Source organism: Neophocaena asiaeorientalis, unplaced genomic scaffold (genome assembly GCF_003031525.2).
Source record: "Neophocaena asiaeorientalis asiaeorientalis breed wild unplaced genomic scaffold, Neophocaena_asiaeorientalis_V1.1 scaffold39, whole genome shotgun sequence".
In the NCBI taxonomy this organism is placed as follows: Eukaryota; Metazoa; Chordata; class Mammalia; order Artiodactyla; family Phocoenidae; genus Neophocaena; species Neophocaena asiaeorientalis.
The window spans coordinates 3,759,197-3,786,419 of NW_020175670.1; the positions used below are offsets into that span (position 1 = coordinate 3,759,197).

At 38.1% G+C, this 27,223-nt stretch overlaps 1 protein-coding gene across 4 annotated transcripts in view; it reads right to left on the minus strand.

Annotated features, from left to right (window-relative positions):
• GRXCR1 (glutaredoxin and cysteine rich domain containing 1) overlaps window positions 1-27,223 on the minus strand; it is a 313,061-nt gene that overhangs the window by 146,788 nt on the left and 139,050 nt on the right. For 3 of the 4 annotated variants that reach the window (XR_003001320.1, XR_003001318.1, XR_003001317.1), the window contains one exon: window positions 16,416-16,587. The exons of the other annotated variant lie outside the window; for it this stretch is intronic. The gene's annotated coding sequence lies outside the window, so the exon portion shown is untranslated. The remainder of the gene's footprint in view (window positions 1-16,415; window positions 16,588-27,223) is intronic. 4 annotated transcript variants of the gene reach the window in all.

The window sequence follows — 27,223 nt, forward strand, 5'->3', positions numbered from 1 at the left end:
AACACACAAGCAATGCTTCTGCTCCGACACTGACAGTCACCTGTATCAGGGGTCAGGCTCCGACGGGACAGGTCAGCCAGTCCTCACACTGCTTGTCTTTGAGGTGTCATTCCTAGAGTAGGCAATGCCATGGTGCACTCCTCTCCTAGTTTTAAAAATTCTGAAATTATAAATGCCCATGACCCAAGTCTTCAGAATGGTCAAGCATTCCCTCTTCCTGAACCACCCTCCACATACTCAGTGAAGGACTTGGCCAATGGTATTTAGCAGGCATATTTTCAAATTGTTTGCCGTGGCCATGCCCCTATACAGAGTGTCTGTTCCAGCAGCTCTACCAAGTGGGCAGAAGGTCATACAACCCTGTCCGTTGGCTGGCCCAGTCACATTACCTGGAATTAGAACACAACAGTTCTAGGAGCTTCCAGCAGAGAAGGTGGAGGAAGCAGCCCCCTGGATTCCTGGGGTTTCCAGCTCTTGCCTCCTCAAGAGGCCTGGCATAATGTCCTGCCATGTATACCTTTAGTTAAGCCACCTGTTTACTTCATGTTGCTTATAACCAACAACCCCGAGTCACTGGGGGAATTCACCAAAATTGTCTCTTCTCATTACTACAAAATACCATCCAGGCCAAAACTCCCAGGTGCTCACTTCTCTGGAACCCCAAATTCCAAACATCTTTAACTCTCTGGAGCTGATGTGTATACAGTTGGGCTTTAGGAAAATGGAGCATTTGAATGAAAATATATTGATGGTTCAAAGCCACTTGATGACTTTTCTTTATTTCCAAATGCACGCTAGGCATTTTCAATAAAATGTGATTCTGTTACTTAAGTGTAAAACATCTAAAATAGAACTTCATTATTCCTATCCTCCTCTTTCTAATCATCTCCACTTCTGACGATAGCACTCTTCTTTTTAAAAGATTCCTTTTAAAAGGAATTCCTTCCTTCGTCTCTCTCTACATAGTCTCCAAATCCATAAGTACTGCTTGTGCTCCCTTCGAAACGTACCCCAGGTCTGTCCTTTCTCCTCATTCTCACTTAAGCCCAAGTTCTAGCGTGAAAAGAAAACTGCACTCAGAATTGGCAGGTCTGGGTTTTTTCCAAACTTCTCTACTAACTGCCTTTGGATCCTGTGTTTTTAAATGTATAAAATATAAGCCAAAGAACTTGAATGGATGAGCCCAAGCACCCACCCCAACTAAAACAATTAGGTGGATGAATGATCATTTCTTATCCAATAAATTCACTCTGTTTAATAAAATTCTATGTGCACTTTACCCCATCAACGTGTTTCCATACAGCTATTTTTTCTTTCCTTTCTACCTTTTCGTTTACTTTCTTTTCATTTACCTCTTTCCCTATTCTCATCTCCTACTTCTATTTTTAAAATATCTTGTTTCAGCTTTCTCCACTTTTGATTTTTATACGCTGGCACCTGGTGAGCACATGAATAAGTTCCAATTTTAGAAGGCACAGATGTGCTTTTATGGGAAATGGAAAAGGACAAAACCCCTTTTTAACAACCTGGAGAGCGCATCTGGCTTTTTTGACTGTTGCTGTATGTTTCATTTTTCACAGGAGTATGTAACATTCTCATATCAACAAAGCACCAGTGGTCCTGAGTGCAATCCCTTGTTGTAAAAGCAGGTAAAGATAAATAACCTGGCTTGTACATTTCAATATTTTATGAATGGACTCTAGCCTCAGGGAACTATTTCAGAATCAAGTCTAGGCCATAACTCAGTCAGTGATTCACTGCATACGGTTATTTAGAAGTCTGAGTTTCTTCAACTCCATCAATGATCCCTAACTGCATCACACCCCAAATCTCCTTTTGCACCTAATATTTTAATACCCCTTTTATTGTCCTGGAATAAAATACACAGTCACTATAATCCATCTATACAGAAATAATGCATTCATTCCACAGTTTCTTCTCCATAACTCTAAAGACCAACAAGCTCTGAAATCTGAGAACTTTTACCAAATTTTGGCACCTAACCTCATATGCCTGCATCCCCTGACCTGAACTAATGAGAGTAAATTTCTATTTATCCCGCCTATTATGAATATTTGCTACAGCAAAATCAATGTGTTTGGTTACAGGGGCTCTCCCATATCCACCAAGAGGGTCATATGCTATCAGGTGTATGTACTTTATTGGCTTCCTAAAATCTGAAAAAGACTGAAAACACTTCTGGCTAAGAGATTCAGAAAATGACTTTTGGAACTATATGTAACCTACCTTCACACAAAAACTCAATATAACACTCTAACTCTAGCATGAAGAAGAAATAAAAGGATGTTAACTGATAAGAAACCACACATACTTCATTATGTAAGCCCTTAGACTCGACATAGTGGAAGATGTGTTGAAGTGGTCTGGTGCCTGCACTAGGACATAGAAGCATCCATCACTGGTATGACAGACACACATGCAAACTGGCAGGGGGTCCTGTCAACCACTCAAACGCACAACCAACACAGTTTCATAATTTTCTGAAACAATGAATAACTTTTGAGAAATTTCCAAACAAAGCAAAATACCCTACTCTTCTCAATTTACACATCAGTTGCACTTCCTGGAAGATAAACTGCATATTAAAACTGCATAAAAAGCACCTGTGTTCACATGTCAGCTGGAGTTCATTTCCAGGCTAAGGTAATTTGAAATGTGCACAGGATATGTATACATTTGTTGCGCAGGGCTCTCCCACACATGGCAAGGCAACTAGAGTCCCTGGATCCAACTTTATTAAATGACAGTAGAGAGCCATCCCCAAATATTTAACAACCCCAAAACACTCCTTCACAATTTCCAGAATGCCTCCCATGGGGGAGTACTTCCTTTCCTAAGAACCACTGAACTAATTCATCTTCAGTTTCTCCCAAACCACACTAGTATTATGGGGATTTGGAAAATAGATGGAATAGGGACTGAATCCTAACCCAGGCCCTTCTAATACTCTAGAATTCTCAGATACCTCCCTTCCCAGCTAGTCCCATCTAAATAGGAATCCTGATCTCATGGATGTTAATTCTGTCTGTGGGCCTGCATATTACCCCGCTCCTTCCCCGAGACACTTGTACCGTTAATTTTTCAACTGTTCATTCAACCCATGTGATTGAGCAAATGTCATGTCAAACAGCAGGGATTCAAAGTTTCTTAACTCCTGCCCTCAAAGAATTTCCAGTATAGTCTGATAAGCAGTACAACAGAGATAAATGAAGTACAGAGCAATACGGAGAGAAAGGATGCTTAGTCTCCAATGTAGAAGGTCAGAGGGAGGTTCTGCAAAAAAAATTAGTAATAGTTACTGCTGTTACAATTCCCAAGAATGTTGAAGAAAAGCCTTTATACAGTAAAGTCAAATAGAAATAGAAATAATTGCTTGCACATTTAAAGAAAAAAAATTTACTCCTTTTGTTAGTTTTATCCTCAGTGGAAAGAAAAATGGATAGCAGTCCCTTCATTTAAAAACATGGTTTTTTAGAACACTGTAAATACAGGTTTATTGAATACCTATAAAATATCATATAATTCTAAAGTCAGTATTTTTATTATTTTTTTCCCAAACTAGGCTTTAGATTAGAAAATCTATACAAATATTTCCTTTTCAAGAGTTCTTAACAATCCACAGATGCTTCCTGGGTTTTCCTCACTTTCTTTATAAAAAGGAGATATATATATATATATATAACCCAACACAGCCAAAAATAAATTAATTAATTAAATAAAATAAATTTATAAAAAAAATTTTTTTTCAGAAACACTATTTATCTGAAGGCATGATTTCACCACTTCTTTTGACTGTCTACTCAGTTTTAAAACAAAGTGAGAGGGCAAACAAAAAGCTCAGTGGTGGTAACTTGCTGTTCAAAAAATAGAATTAATTCTTTAAATAGAAATGTTTCTGCAAATTCTTTTGCTATTTTGCAAATAATATCATAACTGTAACATGAAACTGAGAAGTTGCTTTTCATACTTGGAAAGTACAAAAGCATATTCCATTGTCACGGTCAATCTAGTTGGTTTAGATTGTTTACTGCCTTGAATGCCAAAATATCCTTGCTTTTTCATCTGTGAACTACATTTTTCTTAATTTCTCAGAAACCAAATTTTGTCATTTTAAATTGTGAAGTCTAACTGAAAATAAGAATTCAGATACTTAGAAAGTGTAATTTGGAGTGAGAAACTCATTTTAGCTTATATTGGTGTACTTCCTACTGGATAGTCTCCATTTTGGATGCTTCATAAATAATAGATAACAATGATAAAAGTAACATTTACTAAGTATTTCCTATGTGCCAAAAAATGCTCCATACGTTACCTCTTTTAGTCTTTAAAATAAGCATATGAAATATGTAATATTGTCCCCATTTTCCTGAGAAAACTGAGGTTTGGAGACACTAAATACCTTACTCATTAAGGCAGAGCTGGGATTCAAATGCAAATCTGGTTGAACCTTGCATTCCATATTATAGACATCATGGTATCAGAATGGAAAGACCAACTCACTGATGTTCCTTTCATTCACACTTCTGGCTGAAATTGGGTTCCTGCTTCCATGTCCAGAAAATGCAAAAGCCTCCTTACCCTTAAAGTTTCATCATTCCATGACTGTAATCCCCACAGGCTCTGCACAGTAGAGAGGTTTCACTCAAATATCTCTTAAGAACCTTTTAGAAGCAACAAGTGGGAGGAAAAAAAAAAAAAAGGTCCCCAGAGGGTAGTATAAACTCATGTAACCAGTGATAGATCTTTCATGAGCTGGATGTCAAAATGTCATAAAACCAAAAATTAAATACTGCACAATGACTCATGTTTTACAATTGTCGTAGCTGGTTTCATATGCCATCATCTCCCAACAACTATAATTTTTTTTCTGTTTCTGGGACATGGGTAACTATTTAAAGAACCTGAAAACAGCATTTGGCTGAACCCATAATGTATAGACTCAACTGTGAGAATGGGCTGTGGGCCATGCTCACAGACTGTCAGAACTAAGAAAGAAACTTGGAGATAAAGTTGAGTTTCATCAATTTCATCAGTTTTCAAAGGAGAGAATCAGGGTGGTCACATGGATAGTTAGGGACTTCACCCAAATGAAGACTGGCTTCCAGTGGAGACAATGTTCCATTACCACTGTTCCATGCTACCAAGTCCAAGTCTCAATAATGCCTAAGAGATCATATTCACACTCTTGGGTTGAGTTTTAAGTTCACTTTCTTTATTGTTATGCTCTGTACATTGTTAAACATACAGCCACCTGAGGCTATAAGTATTGTTTTGGATCCTCCTTCCTATGAGTTTCTCCTGATAAGTGCTGATCACCTGCTTCTCCATTATTTTCCCTGCTATTCCACACCTGTTGGGCTCCACAGCCTCTGGCTTTACAAATTTACTTTGGCATTTATCTTCTTCCCCTCTCAAATTTCAACGTGAAGCCTTTTATGTGCTTTTATTTGGAATGACAAGAAGGAAAGTGAAGGCTGATAGAGGCCAGGGGAAAGGTTAAGACCAAAGAACAGTGTCATAATTCAGGCAGGCTCAAACAAGGGACAAGAAAACAGAGCAAGAGGAGTAATCCATAGCCAGAAGAGTATGGCAAACTCACCTTCCATTCGGAGGAGTGCCTGAATTCATTGGGTGGTAGGGAAGTTGGGGCATGGCGGCAGCAGAGTCCAGGTAGGGGTCACTTTCGGTGCAAGGCTAAGGTGAGGTGGGTGAGGGGACTGGGTCAGGGCTGTGAGTTACCATTCTCTGGGGACAGACGCCATCACCTGCCCAAGTAAACGTGAGACAGTTTTCAGCCAGGGATGGTAAAGAGAGAGCTAGCAAAAGAGCTAGGTCAGAACTGGGCAGGTTGTCAGAGAACCATCAGAGTATGTAAGGGTTCAGGACTAAGGGCCAGTGCCAGCAGGACCTGATGCAACGAGACAGCGACAGGTAGAAACCCAGCCATGTGGAGGGGACCAACAATGCAGATCCTAAGGAAAGGCTGCAGCTCAGTGCCTCATGGGGCTAGCATTGGTTTCGTGGCTTTTGGCAGCAAAACTTGTCTTCTCTTCTACTGCTTGACAGATTGGAGTCTCCTACTTTAGTCTCTACTGTGTCAGAAAATGAGTGAGACCTCAGTTCCCAAAGCTGAGCTAGAGAAAACTGAAGCTGACCCAGGCCATGTGTAGCATGCAGAATGACGTCAGAGGAGACAAAGAAATTGATGGTAAAGGGAAACATGAGAGCAGAACTAATATTGCAGTACGAACTACGGAAGCAGACTTGCTGTCCATTAAAAAACATCTTTGAAACTGTGGCAAAGCCTGCTCTGGGAAGTTTCCTTCTCCATGAAACAGGCACCGAAGACTAGCTTCCTGGACTCTGACCAGCTCAGGACCCACACACTCCAAGGCTGTAAAATGTAACTCCCTGTGATTCACTTTGGAATTACTCCCTGGAGTATCCAGCAGAGCCTGACACCCTGAGAGGAATATTCCCATGAAGTTTTGGAGTTACCGCCTCCATCTACATAAATCTAAGTCCCTAGTCTTAAGCACCCTACAATGCTTGGGGAGCAGCAGGCTTCTTACTACATGTGCTGCAGTTCACAAGCAAAGCCAGCTTTTAAGTAGTGAAAGCCATTTTACGCCAGGATCATCTTCACTATACTTCCTCATATTACAAAGAAAGATTATAACTTTCCTAAGGAAAAGACATTAAAATAAATATAAAATTAAAGGTGTGTTTTTAAAGCTCTCTCCCTTTTTGTTGGTAGGCACAAATATAAAAGGCAATTTGCTGTAGCGAAGGAAAAAGATACCACTAAGAATCACATTTTTTTTTTAGAACTTTAACAAATTCTGAAATTCTTATCTTGTACTTATTCAAATATAGGGCAGGTTTCTACACATGCCCAGAAGGTTACATTTATAGTTTCTGAGAGAACAGAAACATTTTAGGATGCTGGTTTTACAAACCAGTTGATAATAAACATCATAAGCCTTGTAACTAAAAAAAGATCAACATGTGATCTGGATTTTTTTTTTTTTTCAATCTTTCCTGGCTGTTTTGTGCAGGCCCTGCCTGGGAGGGTTATCAGTAAGGTTCTTGTGAGGAGAACGGAAACAATTCTAGGTTTTTCAAAGAGAGGAAATTTAATTGAGGGGATTGGATACACAGATGATAGATGAGGTAAGAGAGAAAACCAGGGGTGATGAGGTAACTCAGAAATGAGTAACTGAGTATTTCCATTTCTCTGTTTTTGCATATCAAAGTACCTCAAACTTCAGTAGCTCAAAACAATGTTTTTTTTTAATCATTATCTTTCACAGTTCTAGGACCTGGGGGCGGGGGGCACTCAGTTAGGTGGCTCTCACTTGGATTCCTTCATGCAGTTATAGTCAGATGGTGGTGGAGGTTAGAGGCATCTTGAAATCTTACTTGCTCATAATTAATTCTACATTTCTAACCCTTATTAATGACAGTGATATCAAACATGATGGTCATCCCAAATTTACTCCATAATCCTACCAGCCATACATATGACTAGTCATTCACAGATGCCCTGATAATCTATCTATGCAGAAAATCTATGTAGCTACTAAGACTAACAAGTGAGTTTTCAAGGTTTCAGGATAAAAGATCAATGTTTGAAAATCAACTGTATTTCTATTAGCAACCACTGGAAATTGCAATTAAAATATATTTTTATAATAGGGTAAAAATATGAACTACTTAAGGATAAATCTGTTAAAATATGGACACTGAAAACTACAAAATATTGAAAAGAGAAATTAAGAAGATCTAACTAGATGGGGAAAAACGTCATGTCTGTGGATCAGAAGACTTAATTAAGGTGGCATCATTCTAAAATGGATGTATAGATTCAAATAATTGCTATCAAAATCCCAGAAGTTCTTTTGTAGAAGTTGACAATTATAAAATTCACTTGGAAATGCAAAGGAACTAAAATAGCCAAAATAACTTTGAAAAAGAACAAATTTCTTCTGCCTTACTTAAAAATTTAGCATAAAACTATAGTAATTTAGATACAAGTATTGGCTCCAAAATAGGTAGATTGATCTACAGAATAGAATAGATAGTACAGAAATATACCAATAGATATACAGTTAATTGATTTTCCACAAAGCTTCAAACACAATTCAGTGGACAGTCTTTTTAACAAACAGATATTCATATACATATATACATATATATATATATATATATACTTCAATTGAATTTTGCACCATATACAAATATTAACTCAGAAATGGATTACAGATATAAATGTAAATATAAATATACATGTATATAATATAATGTAAATATATAATGTAAAATATAATGCTTATAAAATTTATAAAGCAAAGCATAAGAAAAAACTTCTGTGCTTTATGTTAGGTCAAGATTTCTTAGATATCAAAAGCACAATACATAAAATAAATATTAATAATTTGGGCTTCAACAAAATGAAAAACTTCTGTTCTCCATTAAAAGAAAAAAAAGGCCAAACCACAGACTGGGAGAAAATATTTGAAAATCTCATATCTGATAAAGGACTTTTATCCGAATACAAAGAGAACTATTAGAACATAACAGGTAAAAAACAATTAAAAATAGTAAATGGGGCTTCCCTGGTGGCGCAGTCTGCCTGTTTTGGAGCCAATATTTGTATCTAGATTACTATAATTTTATGCTAACTTTTTAAGTAAGGCAGAAGAAATTTGTTCTTTTTCAAAGTTATTTTGGCTATTTTAGTTCCTTTGCATTTCCAAGTGAATTTTATAATTGTCAACTTCTACAAAAGAACTTCTGGGATTTTTATAGCAATTATTTGAATCTATACATCCATTTTAGAATGATGCCACCTTAATTAAGTCTTCTGATCCACAGGGTTGAGAGTCCGCCTGCCGATGCAGGGGACACGGGTTCGTGCCCCGGTCTGGGAAGATCCCACATGCCGCGGAGCGGCTGGGCCCATGAGTCGTGGCGCTGAGCCTGCTCGTCCGGAGCCTGTGCTCCGCAACGGGAGAGGCCCGCGTACCACAAAAAAAAAACAAAAAACAAAAGAGTAAATGATTTGAACATTTTGCCAAAAAAGGTTTACTAACGGCAGATAAGCACATGAACGATGCTCAGCATTAACCATCATTAAGGAAATGCAAACAAAAACCATAATGTGATACTACCACACCCACTAGAATGGCTAAACTAAAAAGACTGGTCATACCAAGCACTGGGGGGCTATGAGAATACATGCCACTGATGGGAATGTAAACTGACACTATTCTGAAAAGCCATTTGATAATTTCTTAAGTTAAACATACACTTACTAGATAACCCAGCCATTCCAATCCTGGGTATTTACCCAAAAGAAATAAAAGTATATGTACATAAAAATACTTATAGATGGATGTTTACAGCAGCTTTATTTGTAATAGCCAAAAACTGGAAATAATCTAAATGTCCATCACTGGGTCCATGGATATAAAAACTGTGGTTCATCTATCTAGACAATGGAAAACCACTCGGCAGTAGCAAAAGAATGAACTACCGAGACATCAACAACTTGGAATGAATTTCAAAATGATTATGCTGCCACCTCTTTTTTTTTTTAGTAAACATGTATATAAACCTAACGGAATAAATAATGATTTAATATTCTTATAATCTGCACACATTTATGCATTGTGATTATCTACTTGTCATCTTGTTGGAGGAGGTCATCAAGAGAACATGACTGTCAGCTAACCCATGAGCTAGACCCAGGCAACTGGAGGCTCCTCACTCCCTCCCCTGCTGGAGTCATTTCAAATACAGCCTTGAGACAGTAATATGTTGTTGAGACCATCTGGATGGTATACTTGACTGAACCCAGTTAAAACCTCTATATAAATCTTTAAGATTCTGGTGGGTGTGTATGGAGATCTACTCAACTTGGGGCTGCCCAAGACAAGTTTCATATGTAAGTTCCCTTGCTTATTAAAACTGCCACCTGCCTTGGAGAAATGTCTATGTAGGTCTTCTGCCCATTTTTTGATTAGGTTTTTGGGTTTTTTGATATTAAGCTATATGAGCTGCTTGTATATTTTGAAAATTAATCCCTTGTCTGTAGCATTGTTTGCAAATATTTTCTCCCAGTCCGTAGGTTGTCTTTTCACTTTATGATTTTCTTTGCTGTGCAGAAGCTTTTAAGTTTAATTAGGTCCCATTTGTTTATTTTTGCTTTTATTTCCATTGCTCTAGGAAATGGATCCAAAAATATATTGCTGTAATTTATGTCAGAGACTGTTCTATGTTTTCCTCTATAGCTAGTCTTACATTTAGGTCTTACATTTAGGTGTTTAATCCATTTTGAGCTTATTTTTGTATATGGTGTTAGAGAAGGTTCTAATTTCATTCTTTTGCATGTAGCTGTTCAGTTTTCCCAGCACCACTCATTAAAGAGACTGCCTTTCTCCACTGTATATTCTTGCCTCCTTTGTTGCAGATTAATTGCCCATAAGTATGTGGGTTTACTTCTGGGCTTTCTATTTTGTTCCATTGATCTGTGTCTGTTTTTGTGCCAGTGCCATATTGGGTTTTTTTTAGAGCAAAATGATGTATCATTTTATTCTCATTAGATTGGCAAAAATTAAGAAGTCCATATTTTTTTGATTACTGTAGCTTTGTAGTATAGTCTGAAGTCAGGGAGCCTGATTCCTCCAGCTCCACTTTTCTTTCTCAAGACTGTTTTGGCTATTCAGGGTCTTTTGTGTTTCCATACAAATTTAAAAAAAATTTTTTTCTAGGCATGGAAGCAACGACTGATGAATGAATAAAGAAGACGTGGTATATATACACAATGGAATATTACTCAGCCTTAAAAAAACTAAATAATGCCATTAGCAGCAACATGGATGGACCTAGATGGATGGATCATACTAGGTGAAGTAAGTCACACAAATAGACAAATAGCATATGATATCACTTATATGTGGAATCTAAAAAAAATGATACCAATGAACTTATTTACAAAATAGAAATAGACCCATAGACATAGAAAACAAAATTTTTGTTACCAAAGGGGACAGCAAGGGTAGGGAGAGAGATAAATTAGGAGTTTGGGACTAACATATACATACTACTATATATAAAATAGGTAAACAACAAGGACCTACTGTATAGCACAGGGAACTATACTCAATATCTTATAATAACCTATAATGGAAAAGAATCTGAAAAAGAATATTCGTGTATGTGTGTGTGTAACTGAATCACTTTGCTATACACCTGAAACCAACACAACACTGTAAGTTAACTAAACTTCAATTTAAAAAATAAATATATATGCTAATTAAAAACAAAAGCAAAAAATTGCCACCTGCCAGTCTGGAGTAGCCTGCCCCTTTCTTCAGTCTCTCCTTGCCCTCCGGGGCTGGGGGTGGAGGCAGTTTCACATTTCACCAGGGAAGCTCCTGTGGTTTTGAAACAACGCATCTAAATTTAAGTCCTAAATTTAACTGAAAAGGGGACCCCACCTGCCCCAATTTCAGTAATAACTAAGCTAAACGTTTTTACATTCCAAAGCAGAACATTGCAATTCTCATTGTTTGCCATTATGAATTAATTTTAATAGATAAAACCCTTTTAGGGTTTCTTTATAATAAATAGTATTTATTGGTGAGTTAGGACATTCAAATACGTGAGCACAGCCTGTGATATGTGTTTTGGTGAACAGCAGACTCTAGCCCTGGGTTTGAGCTTCACCCAGCTCAGCAACTTTCAAGTTTCCAAAGTTTTTCACATACAGAATTTTGGTCCTCACAAAAATCCTGTATGTATGAAGGTGAATGAGGCATTAATACAGTGCTTGGCACATGGTAAACATTCCACAAATAATAGCTACTAGTAGCTATTTTTATACAAATACTTAACTTTTCAAAAGATTTTTGAGTCCTAGTTCAAATTAACACCAAGAGTTCTTGGTTTCTTTCTTGGCCTTATAGCAAAATCATCCTCATATTGTCCTGTAGATAATAATTTCCTACTTAGACATAAACCTTTATTGACTGCACTGAAGTGGTCATTTTCAGCAGTATGTAAACTCTCCCAAGGGGTTGAGATATAATCTTGATTTTCCTGTGTGATAGGGAAAGTTAAAATGCCTTCTCATTTCTGAAATTGCCAGATTCTTACTAAGTATGAACACTAGTAGAAAAAATACACAGAAAATATTCAGAAATGTGCGGACTCCAGAAGGACAAAATTAAAAAAAAAAAAAAACCCTTTTTAGTTATAACTGTTAGAGGTTTACACATTAATAAAAATGTTTTCCCCTGTATTTAGACTTGCTACAAAACACTATAGGCTTGGGGTATAAGACTTGGTTATGGATAGAAAGAGAGAAGACTGAACGTGTGTTCTCCTGGAGGAGGAATTAGTGATATGGCTACTTTATACCTTCTCTAGGGCAGACACCACTGAATTATATGCACCAGTAGATCTATTTACAAGCCTATTTTTTATATCAACTTGGAAGCAGGCCCCATTTCACATGATAATCTAAATGTCAAAAGTCTAGGTAATTTTCATTCTCAAAACTCCCCTAAAGTTGATTATCTTTTTTATTATAATACCACAGAGGACACTTTAGGTCAGAAATGAAGCAATATACCCACATATAGTTTATGAAATGACACTGACCTTCTATTTCTGATTCACCTTCCTTTACTGCCTCATGTTTTTTTGGTAAAGAATGCTTCCAAAGGTTCCATTTCTAATCAAAATTTTTCATATCACTACTAAGAGGCTAAATATCTTTTTTTAATTCATTGATTTATAACAGCATAGAATTTTCTTATAGCTGGTTCAGTCATGCTGAGATTTGTGGCCAAAGTTTCCGCCATCTGGAAAGGTGTTGATCGGGCCCTGAGTGTATGCAACAGTTTACATAATGTCATTATGTTCAATTTTCTTAATTTTTACTTTATCAATTCAATATTCTTTATATGTTTTTTTAAATTCTTATAATTTGTATTTGTTTGCTAAGGCTGCCATAACAACCAAAGTACTACAACCTGTGTGGCACAAACAACAGATAGTTTTTGTAGGCTTTTTTTTGTTGTTTTTGGCCATGCCGCGTGGCTTGTGGGATCTTAGTTCCCTGACTAGGGATCGAACCCATGGCCCCTGCAGTGGAAGCACGGAGTCCTAACCACTGGACCACCAGGGAATTCCCACAACAGATAGTTTCGGTCTCATAGTTCTGGAGGCTAGAAGTCTGAGATCAAGGTGTCAGCAGAGTTTATTCTTTCTAGGGGCTGTCAAGGAGCATCTGTTCCATGCCTCTCCTCTAGCTTCTGGTGGTTTGCAGTAATTTTTGGCATTCCTTGACTTGTATAAGCAGCACCCCAACCTTTGCCTTCATTGTCACATGATGTTCTCCCTGTGGGGGTATCTGTGCCCATACTTCCCCTTTTTATAAGGATACCAGTCACATTAGATTAGGGCCCACCCTAATGACTTCATCTTATCTAATTACATCTGTAATGACCTATTTCCAAATAAGGTCACATTCTCAGCTACTGGGGTCAGGACATATGAATTTTGGGGAGACACAATTAAACCCCTAGCAGACATATATATATACCTTGCTACATACGAAAGTTTTTAGCATTTCATTAGTATACTTACATTTGCTTTCTTCATGTCTGTTTTCATAAGATGAAAACAAGTTTCTTAAGACCATCAACAATATGGAACAATATAATAGTTAGATAGAAATACTAAGGTTAAATCACTTCAACCAATGGTTCAATTACAGACCCTCTAGTTTATGCTCAGCCACCCTTACCTAGCATCTTTTGGTTTTTGGTTGCTGTTTTCTAACAGTAGACATACATAGATAGACACTGCCTCCTGATAAATTTTATAAAAATGAAATAACATGTACAGCCTCTAGCTCTGTGTACAGCTCGCTGGTTTTGGTTATCAAGTTTTAAACAATAACAGCTCTGTGATATGCAGCAAGTGGGACTACTTAAGCCTGTTTCACAAGTATTGACAAGCAGGGTAGCAAATAGGTTTCATTTCTCTCTTAGTGCCAACTCTAGTCAATTGGTAAATTGAATGACTAACCAGCTTAATTGAAGATTCTAATGCCCAGGAAATAGCAGGTTACGGTAGATTCTTAATGTTTGCTATTAGCTGGGATATAAGAGGTAGCTTAGTCATCACATGACCCATCACCCTGGCTCTAAGTCACGATAAAGCACCCAAGATAATCCAAGTCCCCCAAAGACAACTGTAACCTAGATTGAGGTGTTACAATTATTCTGTCCCTCAGATCCTGCTTCCCCCTGATTTCTTGTTTATGAATTATCTTCCTGCCCCCATACTATCTAATGTCCTGCTAATACTAACAATCTCTGTCCCCACTTGGTTGGCTCTTGAAAATCAGCATTGTTTGAAAATCATTCTTTGGTTTGTCTCTCTCGACTTTTGCACCAACTATCTTCCAGGTGCTATAGTCTGGAAGTAAATTAGGTTCTGTGAGTCAAAGCCCTTTTCTTAAGATTCCAAAGGCAGAAATACAGTGAGCTCCATATTCCTGAAACTCTCAGCTGTAGCCGCTGTCAAGAAAAGTCATGGAAATATAAGATCGTTCTTCCTACACCAGCATTCCAGTGTCCATTCTTTGCTTCCATGAATTGAGAGGCGGGTTTGGTGAGAGCGGGGGCTTCTTGCTTCCAGCAAGGCTGCATTAGAGGCCTCAGACTCAGTGGCTTGCCTAGTGGGACAGTGATGCAGTCTTCCTAAAGATGTTTCTGGAAACCCAACCTAGCACGCTTCCTTAAGCCTAATTATATTTAAAGCACCAATTTTGGGGAAGTAAACTTCTTTCTGCCTCAGACACATAGAGGGTTATTCATAATTAACAGTAGATTTAAATGAATATGAGGGATGGGGCAGAGTCATGAAAAGTTTATGGCAATTTCAAACTGAGCATTAGGCATTAGACTTTGGACATCTTTATTATTTTCTTTGGATTAATTCCTTGTGGGATTTTTCATTGGATACTTTACACCAGATAAAATCCCAGCCACATGCAATCTCACCCCTCCTTTCTAGATTGTTTCTGACTTTCCAAATTCTCCCTAATTGCAGAGAAATTCACTCTCCTCATTTCCCAACCCAAACCTAGTTCTCAGGCCCATTTGGTATATCCAAACCGACCAGCATGCACAGCAACTCAAAATAATTTCTGTAACAGGAACCACTCTCTTATATGGCAGTGGTGCTTATACACAACTTTTTCATTCATTAGATAACAGTAGTTGATATGGAAGCCAATGGAACAAGAGCTGATATGTCACATGAGAAGTTTAAGGTGTGACCATATGGTGTTATCAGAGAATATCAAAGTTCCTCCATCACATGACATAACAATAGCATTATGTTCTTCCCAAAGCAGTACCACTGGGAGCAGAATGAAAAGCCAAGTCAGTATCCAACAGCCTGTTTGCTCTCTCTCCCTCTCATCTCCAGCCCTCAGCTATGGAAATCGATCCTGCCTGGGCACTTCCAATATGAATATACAAGTCTTTTTTTCAATCCAATGTTGTTTTTCCCAGTGGTTATTTCAACGGTTATGTTTCTTTCTATCTGTTCCTTTTTCGCCATTCTAGAATCTCTATTCTTCATATTTCAGAACTCCTGATGCTGCCTCCAAATCTTGCAGCTTCTTCCCCATGATTTCATTCTCTTTGTATTTTTGCTGTTTTACAATGTGTCTTCTACTTGACCCTCCAGGGTGGTCTCTATAGTGACTAATCTTTCCTCAATTCATACACTCAGTTTTTTGGGGTTTTTTTTGCAGTATGCGGGCCTCTCACTGCTGTGGCCTCTCCCGTTGCGGAGCACAGGCTCCGGACGCGCAGGCTCAGCGGCCATGGCTCACGGGCCCAGCCGCTCCACGGCATGTGGGATCTTCCTGGACCGGGGCACGAACCCGTGTCCCCTGCATCGGCAGGCGGACTCTCAACCACTGCGCCACCAGGGAAGCCCCATACACTGAGTTTTTAAATTTAAAAATTATCAGATTTTTAAGTTTCAGAAAGTCTTATAAAGCTATAATAGAATCTCTTCGAGCCTTCTTTTAAAACATTTTGTTGTGGTTATTCTAATCATCATCTGTCTCCTCTAACAGTTTTATTACTATACTAGAAGGTTTCCTATTCTTTTTATCCATTCTGTCTCTTTTTCTCTCTCTCTCTCTACCTCTCTCTCTCTCTCTCTCTCTCTCTCACTGTCTCTCTCTCTCTCTCTCCTTGTTCTATCTCTGAGACACTGCTGCTGGGTCCCCTTAGATTGTGATGATTTCCTTAGCATACCCATGAGTTTATTTACATAACAAGCTACTAGGGTACCTGGGAGTGATGGAAACCCACAAGTGGTAGGAAGTACTGCTCTTCACAGACAGGGACATGAAACTGGAAACTCTTCAGTTCTTTCTGCCAACGCAGGAAAAAGCTTGATTGCTGATCTCTGACATAAGGAGGATCAAGGCCTCTCCAAAGATTTGACAATGAGCAGGTCTTCCTATAATGACAATGAATGGAATGACAGGGCTCTTCCTCTGAGGGATCCACAGAACTCAGAGGTACAATCTTTCTTCAGGAACAAAAGAATTCAGAATTTCCTCCCAGGCCAACTGCCAGGCCCAGAATCAAGAACCATCCTAAACATCCAGCCCCTGGAAAGGTCAGAGTGTTCCCACACACCCTGCAGTCTAAGCACCTGTTTCTCTATAGAGACAGAGTTGATAGTTGGATTAGAGTTGAGAGTGGATGTGTCAGGCCACCATATCATCAGAATTCTGATCACTCTGAGGAAGATGGAAGAGATGAAAACAAAGGAGACAGGTCAGATAGATGGAAACAGGGCTTCCCCAGTGGCACAGTGGTTGAGAGTCTGCCTGCCGATGCAGGGGACACGGGTTCGTGCCCCGGATCTGGGAAGATCCCACATGCCGCGGAGCCATGGCCACTGAGCCTGCATGTCCGGAGCCTGTGCTCCACAACGGGAGAGGCCACAGCAGTGAGAGGTCCACGTACCGCAAAAAAAAAAAAAGATAGATGGAAACAGCCAATATTATTTGATTTATGCCTTATCACTCTCCACAAAAGATTTAATATGACTTAATGGCAGAGTATGAAATAAAACAGCAAAATGTAAATAGAGATTAAAAATAAGAACCAAGCAAAACATAACTTAGAAGAGGAGATCAAGACAAGGAAAAACAAAATAAGTAACTCTGACCTTGAGCTGGATTAATGGACAGATAAGCCAGGAGGTTGCTTGGGACACTGATGTCTAATGAATAATAAAACATCACTGGGAAAAAGTCACACAACGTAAATTGGTCCCACTCCCATTAAAGTAGACAGAATGAAATTAAAATTCAAAACACCCCTTACTGTACTACTTTATCTCTTTTTTTCCTTCCAGTTTTACTGAGATATAATTGACATATAGCGCTGTAAGGTATACAGCATAATAATTTGACTTACATACATCATGAAATTATTCCACAATAAGTTTAGCAAACATCCATCATCTCATATAGATACAAAATGAAAGAAAAAGAAAAAAAATTTTTTCTTGTGATGAGAACTCTTGGGATTTACTCTCTTAACAACTTTCATGTATAACACACAGCAATGTTAGTTATATTTATCATGCTATACGTTACATCCCTAGTACTTATTTATCTTAAAGCTGGAAGTTCATACTTTTGACTGCTTATATCCAATTTCCCTTCCTCCAACCCCTCACCTCTGGTAACCACAAATACGATCTCTTTACTACTTTATCTTTTGAATATTTTCCCCCTACCCATATATAATTTTAGTGAGTTAGATGTCAGCAAAGTGAGCTAAGGTTCTAAAAACAACTAAAGCCAGACATAGGTCTGCTTATGAGGGTGAGTAGTTCAGTTTACTAAAGTAAAAAACTACTTCTAAGAAGTTGTCTTGGAATTCTATAGCATCTACAAGTTAAAAATATTATAACAGAAAAATGCAAAGATAAGAACTAGATAAATAGAAAATAGTTTGACAAATATTTTGGATAGTATTAATGCCTATCTCCTATATTGTGCTTTGAAGATACTGTATGTTTTACAAATTGAAGGTTTATGGCAACTCTGCACAGTCACAGATGATGGTTAGCATCTTTCAGCGATAAAGTATTTTTTAATTAAGATATGTAATTGTTTTTTAGTCATAATGCTACTGTACACTTAGGAGGCTACCGTATAGTGTAAACGTAACTTTTATATTCACCAGGAAACGAAAAAACTTATCTGACTGGCTTTATTGCAATATTCACTTCATTGCGGTGGTCTGGAACTGAACCTGCAATATTTCCATGGGATGTCTGTATATGATTCTGCCCGTCATAACTTCTTAGAAAAAAGTTTCTCCTCACCTCCACTGCATAAAAGTTTAAAATATATTTTTAAAATTTCTGTCTGAAAAAGATCAAGTTTTTAACTGCCTATCAAATTCTACATCTCAGTGTGGCCTTACATGTAGCCCATTCACTAATAAACCTTTTTTTTTTTTGCATTACGCGGGCCTCTCATTGCTGCAGCCTCTCCCGTTGCGGAGCACAGGCTCCGGACGTGTAGGCTCAGCGGCCATAGCTCACGGGCCTAGCCACTCCACAGCATGTGAGATCTTCCCGGACTGGGGCATGAACCCATGTCCCCTGCATCGGCAGGCAGACTCCCAACCACTGCGCCACCAGGGAAGCCCCACTAATAAACCTTTTTAAAGCAGTTCTTCTAAACCAGTTTTACCTTTTTCCAGAAAAGAGAATCTTGACTATAATAAAATGTACGATCTACCTCATTCAAGTACCTATCTATAAAAATACCTAGATTTTAAAATTCATATCATTTGAATAAAAAAATGGCTTAATTGAGAACTACTAATCATATTCTTCGAAATGAAGAAACTGTACTTATTAAAATACAGTTAACTTGAACTTTCTCTAAATAATTCTACAATTTTACCCTGAATTGACATATACAACTTTCTCTAAATAAATCTACAATTTTATCCTGATATTAACGAAAAGTTCCTTCTCAATAAGAAATTAATCTCCCTTACCCAGCCTGGCCAGGAGAACAGACTCTGTGTTGGTCTCGTCTGGATTTATCATCTTCCAAATTCTACTAGTAACCTTGTAATTTAAGCCTGTAATACATTTAACATATTATTCTGAGACTCTGCAAAAGCACAAGGTTCACTGAAATGAACAAAACTTTAATAACTGCTTTTGGTGGATGACAACTTTCTCTAATATGCTTTGTATTAATGGTCATTTCTTTCTGCAAACTTAGCTCTAAGCTCTTTGTTTCTTTTTACCATTGTGATTATCCTTCTGTGTTTCTGTTCTCTGCTCTGGGTGGAGCCAAGAGCTCCTATGGTAAAAAGAGACATATCTCTATTGGGGTCCAAGCAGAAAACAACTAACCCAGAGGGCACAGAAAACCTGCAGTGTCACTACTTTTGAAACACATTTGAGGAGCTCCATTTGCTGCAATATCTCAAAGCTGTTATTGTTGAATAATTTAATACCCCAAATCACATGGGCTGCATACAGAGCTGCACACCACAAGCACTGTTTCATGTTTATAGAATAATATTTAAAGTCCTTTCTCACAGCCTCCCTCATTTGATGGTTGACACAACCCTGGGAAACAGGTAAATAAGACATAATTATTACAATTTTATAACTGAGGAATATGAGAGTCTTAAATCTGTAAGTGATGGCAAAAATCATAGCCCCTAAAGTCAGATTCTAATTCCAGTGCATTCACTTGGTGTGAGCTCTTCATCCATTCATCTTAGTTTCCTCCAATCTCTTAAACCAGTTGTGAGGATTAAATGGGATCAGGGATGAAAAGCACTGGTATGCTAATGGCATTTTATTACTGGATGTCCAATAAATAGCATGAATCTCCCTTTTTCCCTTCCTCAGAGATCTGGGTCTGACCACTCAGCCAATAAATGGCAAAATTCAGAAGAGAATCCAACTTTCTGACTCCTGAGCAAGTAGAAAAATAGCAGCTCAGGGCCCACAAGTCCCTTGGAAAATTATGCTTTATGACTTGTCCATAATGTGAAAATTTCTCTCCAGATCCAAGTTTTGTGCAGCCTGTCACTTAATTTGGAAGCTCTTTAAGAATACAAAACTGAGAATATCAGATTAGGGTATAAAAGTGGTATTTATTTAGAAGGAGAAAAGAAGTCACAACAAATTATAAGTTTTAAAAAGCCTAAATTTCTCTTTCTGATTTTTGTTGTTAGTGTATAGGAATGCCAGAGATTTCTGTGCATTAATTTTGTATCCTGCAACCTTACCAAATTCATTGATTAGTTCTAGTAGTTTTCTGGTGGCATCTTTAGGGTTTTCTATGTTTAGTATCATGTTATCTGCAAACAGTGACCATTTTAATTCTTCTTTTCCAATTTTTTATTTCTTTTTCTTCTCTGATTGCCGTGGCTAGGACTTCCAAAACTATGTTGAATACAAGTGGCAAGAGTGGACATACTTGTCTTGTTACTCATCTTGGTGGAAATGCTTTCAGTTTCTCACCACTAAGTATGATGTTTGCTGTGGGTTTGTCATATATGGCCTTTATTATGTTGAGGGAGGTTCCCTTTATGCCTATTTTCTGCATCTGTTGAGATGATCATATGGTTTTTAACATAAACCACAGCAAGATCTTTTTTGACCCACCTCCAAGAGTAATGGAAATAAAAACAAAAATAAACAAATGGGACCTAATGAAACTTCAAAGCTTTTGCACATCAAAGGAAACCATAAACAAGACAAAAAGACAACCCTCAGAATGGGAGAAAATATTTGCAAATGAAACAATGGACAAAGGATTAATCTCCAAAATATACAAACAGCTCATGGAGCTCAATATCAAAAAAACAAACAATTCAATTAAAAAACGGACAGAAGACCTAAATAGATATTTCACCAAAGAAGACATACAGATGGCCAAGAGGCACGTGAAAAGATGCTCAACATTGCTATTGTTAGAGAAATGCGAATCAAAACTACAGTGAGGTATCACCTCACACTGGTCAGAATGGCCATTATCAAAAAAATCTAGAAACAATAAATGCTGGAAAGGGTGTGCTGAAACAGGAACCCTCCTGTGCTGTTGGTGGGAATGTAAATTGATACAACCAACATGAAGAACAGTATAGAGTTTACTTAAAAACCTGAAAATAGAACTACCATATGACCCAGCATTCCCACTACTAGGCATATACCCTGAGAAGACCATAATTCAAAAAGAGTCATGTACCACAATGTTCATTGCAGCACTATTTCCAATAGCCAGGACATGGAACCAACCTAAATGTCCATCAACAGGTGAATGGATAAAGAAGATGTGGCACATACATACAATGGAATATTACTCAGCCATAAAAAGAAATGAAACTGAGTTATTTGTAGTGAAGTGGATGGACCTACAGTCTGTCATACAGAGTGAAGTAAGTCAGAAAGAGAAAAACAAACACCGCATTTTAGCATATATATTTGGAATCTAAAAAAAGAATAAAATGGTACTGATAAACATAGTGGCAGGGCAGGCATAAAGATGTAGACATAGAGAATGGACTTGAGGACACAGCTGGGGAAGGGGAAGCTGGGGCGAAGTGAGAATAGCATCGACATATATACACTACTGAATGTAGAATAGTTAGCTAGTGGGAAGCAGCCGCATAGCACAGGGACATCAGCTCGGTGCTTTGTGACCACCTAGAGGGGTGGGATAGGGAGGGTGGGAGGGAGGCTCAAGAGGGAGGGGATATGGGGATGTATGTATGCATATGGCTGATTCACTTTGTTGTACAACAGAAACTAACACAGTATTGTGAAGCAATTATACTCCAATAAAGATCTATTTTTTAAAAAAAGCCTAAAAATGAAAACATTACAAAACCAAAAAGATAACACATCTATCAACTAACAAAAACACCTCTATAATACCTTTTTCCTCCATTTTTTGCATACTCTGACCACTTCTTCCTATAATCATTTTGACACATTTTCCAATACAGAGTCTAGCAGAATATGTCATTGTTTTCTTCTAGCACAGTTGATTGCTTCATTTTATTGCAGACAATTTTACCTGCAGTTTGGTCTGAAACTGCCAACTTAGGCAAGATATATCAGATATTCTAAGGTGCCATCTGATGTGCTGGAGTACATAAAATATGCAACTTCAGTTGGCCCTACTGCTATAGATTTGTGTCCTATAAACACAGTAATTCTGATCAATTCTATTTCATGTATATCCCACACACACAAAAAAAAAGATGGGAGTGTTACTGACTAGAAAGAACTTCTGCTTTAATTAGGTATCAATACGAACTAAATCCTCCATTTACAATTTTACATGTCTGATAGTTGAGAGAATTTTCCATGGACTAGTTTCTGGCTCCACACATTCCAAGCTTTGTTTCACCCCTTTTCCTACCAACGTACTTCTGGAGCTAGTTTATATCATGATACTGTGGCTTTAGGTGAGGATGCCAGATGAGCATATAGATAGGGAGCAGAGGTGTGTCCCTGTAAACTATGTGAACACTAGAACACCTATCAATAACTTAGGTATATACTAAAGTGACTGCAAACTACACAACTTATCTCATAAATCCCTTAGCCAGATCCCCAAAATGCATACAGTCCCTCCAAGGCCACATACCATGAGAGAAAGCATGTCAGAGGAAAATTTGGAGTAGAGAAAATAGTCTTAATTGATTGCTATTAAAATATTACATATTTTTTCAAATTTACAAAACATATGACCATTAGAACCCACTGCTAGGGCCCCTCCTTGCAGGGCTTGAGATGGGGCTAGTGCAAGTGAGGGGCCCTGGGGCTTCAGCTTCAAAGGAAATCCAACTCTGCACAGATCCATCCCCAAAGCAATGCCAGGGAGCCAACTTAATCAGATGCCTCCATTTTTTGTTCATAAGAGGCAAAATACTTCTAGGATTCTCAAGCAGTTTAAAAAGATAAGTTAACTCCTTACAAAGGCTACCTTTATGCCCCTTCTATTTTATTCTCTTGGACCAGTCTTGCTGCTTTGAAAAACCTGAGGAACATCTAGGCAAAGAAAAGCAAAGGATTCATAGCCGGAAAGAAAACATGTCTACGTATTGGTTGTTCACCCTATGACATTTTGACACCTGAGAACATTTTAGAACATTTTAGCTCTAACCCTAACTTTGATTTGCCCATGTTGTATTACCAATTCAGATTCACTTTAACCCTGAAAACACCAAGCTGAAAAGATTCTGTAGCACCTAGCCACAGATTGTTTCTATTCTGACTTGTTTTCATTTCACCATGGATCTCTGAGCAGTCACTGAGCTAATCCAATTTTCAGGCGCATTAATCTGGAATTTCAACTCAAAGGAGAGACGATGCAGCTCCCTGATGGGTTGGCAGGGCAGAAGCAATTGTGACAGCAACATCTTAAAACTTCTCCTGCTGCTTACAGATCAGTGTGCCTATTTCCCCCGACCTACTTGTGGAGGTCTCCTTAAATGCCCCGGGGAAGGCAGGGGAGGCTACAGTTTGTCTTTTCCCCATTGTTTGTCGTTAAACCTAGCAAGCCTAACCTTCAAGCATTGTGAAATGGACAATGCAGGTTTTTGGAATCCCCAGGTCTTCCACTCCAGTCTCTCCAGTTTGACCGTCAATTTCCTTTAGAATCCAGTTTTCTTTACTGTCCTTCTCCCTTCTAGTAACCTGTTTTTGAGGAAGATATGGTTGAAAAGAAAACAAGAACAAAATGCCCACACTAGGGTGCAAACGAGTACATTTTAGTGTTTCACTAACGGTGTTTATGGACACTGGCTGCATATTAAAATTACCAGGGACTTTTAAAAACAACTCCAATACCTGGGCCCTAATCCAGACTAATAAAATCAGGCACTCTGGGGGTCAGGTCCAAGCATGGGGAATTTTCTATTATCTCCCCAGGTGAATCTGTTTTGTCATTTTATTTTCATGGAGAAAGGAAACAGAAGGGAAAATCTGGAGCACCATTTGCAGAATTTCAGGCAACAGAAAGCAAGGGAGATATTTTAGGGAGCAGATGGCAGAGGGTTTTTTCAGCAGCCTTAAAATCCCTGAAGTAGTCAATTTACTTCTCCCATTCATAGACAGAGACTGCTCTAAAATTGCTTTCACCTATAGCAACCACATTAGAATTAAACAGACCAATCGAAGTGCCATTATTTTGTAATAATTCAGTACCAGGACATCTGTAAAAAGCTGCTTTCATACTTCGATTATGGATTTCATCCATTGTATTTTGTGCATGTCACAAACAGTGACAACAGATGTCATTATAGGACAGAAGTTTTTTATTTCTCTGTTATTGTTGTTTATTAACAAGCACTGTGTGAGCACCCATTGTGGAGACCTGTCCTGGGAGCCATTAATAAATAATGGCAGAGATAATCCCTCCTTAGCTATAAAATCCTATGATTCTGAGGCAAATCTCTTCTATGAATGCTGAACACTTTAGAAAGACCTCTTAGGAGACAAAATTTTGGAGGCATCAAAGAGCAAATTATTCCGCCAAATTGTTTCCTTTTTGATCTGCCTGAAATTCCTATCTCTTCTAGATGCATCAATGTAAGTTTCACGAACTTAATTTGGAAAAGGTGACGTTACACTGTAGCACCTACTACCCCCTTGGCATATATTGGTCACCAGATCACCTAGAACAAATTCCTCATGGTTTAGAGCCCTGAGTAGGAAAAGTCTATACTAGATAAAGGGACCAGAACAGTACAGGCTGCTCTGAGATGGCATGAACACCGCAGGCTGGGAAAGGACATGGATGCCCAAAAGAAGAGCTGCAAGAGGATGGTCCCAGAAAGGGCAGGCGACAGGGTCAGAAGAACATGGATATCACTATCTCTGCCTACTTCCCAAGTGTTGCCTTGGCACGTTCAGGCTTTGTGTTTTCAGGACAACCTGTTGCTGTTTGGAACCTTTGTGGCTCTATGGCCTTCATGTCACTGACCATTCTCCACCGGTTTTCACCTGGCTTCTTGCAACCTGGCTCCCCCTGCTGCCTGCTCCTAGTTTCTAACTCTACCTTTCACTAGCTGCCGCCACCACCGCCTGACCCCAAATACAGGATAGGATGATGTCCCTTTAAAATGAAGTTGAAGAGTGAACCGCGGGTCATTGGGAAGCAGAAGAGAAGTAAGATACGTGGTGGTAATAGTAATAGCAATTGTATTACTAAGACACTGCATGTTTATTAGTGAATAGGTGTTTCAGCAGTGATCAGGGAATGCTCCCATTTCTAGGAATGTGTTCCCCCCTTTCTGCCTTCCTCTCAATGGGGGTATTCTTATACTATTCTCTGTCTAGAAAGAGAGTGTTCGGAGCACATGTGAAAAACTCACATAAACTCCAGTCTGAATGGAAAGATCTGGGTATGAGTGCTCTGCTAAATAGTGAGTGAGACCTGAGTCTAAATGAACACTATCAGTATTTTTATGTGGAAATTCTAAGGTTAACATAATCTGTAGAATTATGGGATACACACATATCTAAGGTATTTTTATGATGTTGCTTTTACATGCTACCTCCATTAAGAAAAATTAGCATTTGTTAGACCAACTTTCTTTATATCTTAAGACATCATTATAATCACATATTAAGAAAACATATTTATGTTCTGAAATATTCTCTACCCCAAAAGCATTAAATCATACTTGCTTTTCATTCACTACATGTAACCTGTATAAAATAAAGTTACTTGGAATGCATTGCAAAGTAGGCCAGGATTAGTGAAACAAGTCAAATTCAGAAGTTCCCAGTCAATGGTAAATGATGTTGAGAGAGTTATTTTAAATGAAAAATTGAACAATATGCCCCAGATAGTACGAAGGCTTTGTCAATGAAAAAAACTTAGTCAACAGTCAATCTAAGAAAGAAATAGAGAATTTTATTCGGGCTAACCTGAGGATTATAAAGCAGGACACAGTCTTTCAGGAACTACCGAGGACTATTTCCCCACTAGAAGTCAAAGCACAGTTATATAAGTTTTTGAGACAAAGGGTTATACATCAAAGTAACATAATGACAGTTTGCACAGTCCAACAAGGTGAGTAGTAGGTCATCATGACCCCTTACAGGATTGAGGAGGAATGTTATCTCCTAAGTAGTTATCTTGCTGGCACCAGGAGTTAATTGCTTTTTTTGGTGAGCAGGCATTCCTGTGTTTTCTAAGGGGATCTAGTTAAGGTACAATGTAGATGCACAATGCACATTAAAGAGGAGGAGACAGTGGCTCAAACAGCAGAGAAAATTTTATGTTAAATATTTCTTGTCCTGCCTTAAATATAATTTCATTTTGTCAGCTTAAATAAATATATCTCAAATCAGTCGGACTCAAAGTACTGGCTCTAATGTTCAAACTTAATTATAAATACAAATGATTTTGTGACAATCCAATTGAGATTATAAGGTTGCTGTAGCTTTAAAAAAAATTACACTATAAAAAATCTTAGCTTTGTTTGCAGCAATACCTTGCTAAAATACAACAATAGCAATTAAACTAAAAAGAGTAACCTTTCAAGGGGAAAAATGGTATGAACTTTCTTTTTCAATGGTTATTTGAATTAGCCATGGATGGCATTGAAACAATAAGAATTTATAAGCAGACAGAAAAGATCATTTGAACTGAAAAATAATTCCTAGCATGTCATCCAAGTAAATACAGAACGGCAAAACCAAGTCCTGGATGTTTTAGTGGGTAGTCTACTTACATGGACTTACCCTAAGTACATTTAGATCATTAAGACCAATAAAGAGTCTCTATTGTGCCCCGTACAATGGGATTTGGCAAAAAAAATTTTTTTTAATAAACAGGATTAAGATGAGTTAGTGAAGGTGGCTTTTAATCAGGCATCAGATTTAGTTAAGAAGCAAGATTTGAAGAAACAGCAACAACAGTGATGGGCCTATCTCATTCATTTATTTATTCAATGAATGTTTTTTGAATACTTATTATGGGTCCAACACTATGATAAGTTCAGAGGATTTAGTGGTGTCCAAGATAGCTCTTACAGAGCTTACCCTCTAGAGAGCAGTCTTCGGCCTA